We start from the raw sequence: 3,208 nt of genomic DNA, 5'->3' as shown, positions 1-3,208 counted from the left end.
GACAAACTATTGTTAGAAGAACACCAGTATCAGTCCATTCCAGATACAGAAATACACTTAAAATCAATGACAGCCCACTAATACATCACCAATGACCATAACACCAAAAGCGGCATACCATTCATACCATTCTAGAGTGTGTGATGAAGTTAGAAATGATTTAGCATAAGTATTGAAACAGTAAATGAATGAAATAAAAGAGACAGTCCGGGGAAGGGGAGAAAAGGAGCAGAGGGAAGAGTAAATAAAAGAGAAAGAAAAAGAGGACTGGAGGACAATATTATAGAAGGCAAAGGGAAAAGACCAAGAGATGAGGAGAAAAATAGAAAAAAGATAGAATAAGTTTTCTAAATAGCGATCCAGTTCAGAATAAAAGATAAATGTAAAAATGAGAATTTGATGCCTATAACCTCTCTCTCTCTCTCTCTCTCTCTCTCTCTCTCTCTCTCTCTCGTTATGTCCACTCCCTGTTTGCAACTCTCCCTAGCATGGCTCCAGCATTTCCAACATCTTGGGGTCTCCAACAGAACCCAGGATTCACGTCCACAGCTTCACACAATGCCGCTCAGGGCCTTCCCCCGGTAACTGCAGTCCTGCTGCACTTTGGCCTCAGAGGCTCTCTGAAACCACAGAGGAACAATCCCTGCCCCCCTCACTCTTGCATTTTTCATGCTTCCCAAGTCAGTACCACATACAGGACATTGCCAAGTTCTGCTGTCAGCTTGGGATGGGCACTTGCCTCCTGGGATAACATTAACAGCAGCCTTTGTATGTTGAAGTAATTTCTTTCTAGGAGGAAGCAACCCTTTGACTTTCACCTGTCCCAGTTGGAAGCTTGGCTGGGTGATGTCTTGCCCTGAGGCAGCTGGTGGCTGTAGGAAGAAGCTGAGAGATCACATATTAACTACAGACCTGGGGAAGAGAGTTCTTAGAAATCCTTTTTTATTTTTATATGTATGAGTGTATTGCCCAAATATATGTAAGTGCACCTGTGTTGGGAAGTACCCATCGGGGTCAGAAGAGGGTGTCAGATCCCCTGGAGTGAACTAGAATTATGGATGTTGTTAGCCATCATGTGGATGCTAGGAATCAAACCTGGTCCTCTGGAAGAACAGCAAGTGTTCCTAACTGCTAAGCCATCTCTCCAGCCCCAGAAAAATTTAAGTGTACAATAGAGCATTGTCAGCTGTAAGGACCTGGCTCTGTAGTTAGTTGATCAGAAGAATTTTCATCTGGCAGAGCATCCCCATGCTACACAGATATTGGCCCTCAGCACCTTCCATGGATCTCCCCTTCTTTCCTCTGTGCTCAGATTTAGTATTTTCCTCTGTCCCACCCAGACTCGTCTGTTTCAGTGAATTTCACATTTGAGCTTCATGCATTCTGACTGCCTCTTATTGTTCTCTCTGTAACAACTCTCCTACATCAGCTATGAAGATGCCAGGGAACAACACTACCCACATGAAGCCAGAACAGGAAGTATATAGAGGAACTTTTAGCTAGCTCTGGAGGTATGGAGGAGGACTAAGCAGTGGGGGGTGGGGTCAGGGGTGGTGGGTGGCAGAGGCAGCAAGGAGGAGCTCCTCTTCCTATTAATGGATATAACCATTGTTGACGGTGGCTCTGGGCCCCTGTCTGCTCCATCCTATGGGTGGGTCACATTGTGAAGACTATGTCAGGAGTTCTCTATACTGTGTATGGGGATCTAGTCTGAGTCACTTGTCATGGCCCCTGGACCTTTTCTGTTGCTTTGATCTGGTAAACAAAACAGGAATCACCATTTTTATGCAGAGAGGTAATGAATGCAGACACCCAGATTGATAACCTGGGCTCCCCTCGTAGTCTCTGTGAAGTCTTGGCCTGCAGGCTGCTGAGGAGGAGTCATGCCTGACCCCAGTCTTTCTACTTAGATCTATTCTGTTTCCCTGCAGTCTGATTTGATATTTTGATATTACAGGGAATATATTTCTTTTTTAAAAATATTTATTATTTTTATTTTATGTGTATGTGTGTATTGCCTGCATGTAGGTAAGTGCACCCTGTCCTGCAATGCCCCCGGAGGACAGAAGAGGCTGTTGGATCCCCTGGAACTACAGTTACAGACAGTTGTTAGCTGCCATTTGGGTGCTGGGATTCGAACCTGGGTCTTCTGCTACAGCAGTCAGTGTTCTTAAGCGCTGAGCCATCTCTCCAGCCCAGGGAATATATTTCTTACCAGGTCCTTTTCCATTTCAGTGTTTTCTTCTGTAGTGGAGGATCTGGGCACATGTGTGATGAATCTGTCCTCTGCTTTAGCCGTAGGAAACTGAGTTTGGATGAGTTGCCTATAGGAGGAACTTAATCTTTAAAAAATATTTTGGAGGACCCACAGGCCTCTCTCTCTGGGTAAGTTGATTGGGCCCTCTGCGCCTTGACTCCCCCAGCCTCACTCACCCTTCCATCTTCCCCCAGGTCTCTCCTCCTGGCCCGGGTCCTGTCCCATTCCTTATCTTGGCACCCCAGGCACCTGGGGAACCACCACTGCTTCCAGATCCTTTGCATCCAGACCAACCCAGTTCCTTCTCAGGTCCCAGTGGCACTGCTTCTGGGCCTCACCATGTCCTCACCCCTCTCTGCTTCCGTGGGCCTGCATGACCTACAGGCCCCCCTCCAACCCGCAGGCCTCTCTTTCTGGGGTAGGTCGGTGGGGCCCTCCATGCCTTGACTCCCCCAGCCTCACTCACCCTTCCATCTCCCCCACTGGTCTGTCCTCCTAGCCTGGGTCCTGTCTCATTCTTTGTATTGGCACCACAGACACCTGTGGAACCACCCCTGTTTCCTGATCCTGTGCATCCAGACCAAGTCAGTTACTTCTCAGGTCCCCAGGGGTGCTCTGGACCTGGCCCTGCCCTCACCTCCCTCTGCCTCCCTGGGTCTGCACAACACTCCAGCCTCTTTCCTGGAGGCCGGGGCTGACCGTTCCTCTTCATGGTCCTGTGCATCCAGACCAACCCAGATCCTCAGTGCAGTCCCCAGGGGCCCTTGAGGCTGCCTCCCGCCCCCATCCTCCTTTGCATCTCTGGGGGCATGGCCACCAGCTGCCTAGACTAGCATCTTTCCTGGGCCCAGCTCCCAGGCCAGTCCAACCCCCAAATTCCTGAGGACAAAATCTTTCCTGGAGGGATCCAGACCATAGGAGAAAGTCTGAGAGCATATGATCCTCATTAGG

This window comes from Nannospalax galili, unplaced genomic scaffold (assembly GCF_000622305.1).
Source record: "Nannospalax galili isolate Female #2095 unplaced genomic scaffold, S.galili_v1.0 scaffold2107, whole genome shotgun sequence".
Classification (NCBI taxonomy): Eukaryota; Metazoa; Chordata; class Mammalia; order Rodentia; family Spalacidae; genus Nannospalax; species Nannospalax galili.
This window is presented reverse-complemented; position numbering follows the sequence as displayed.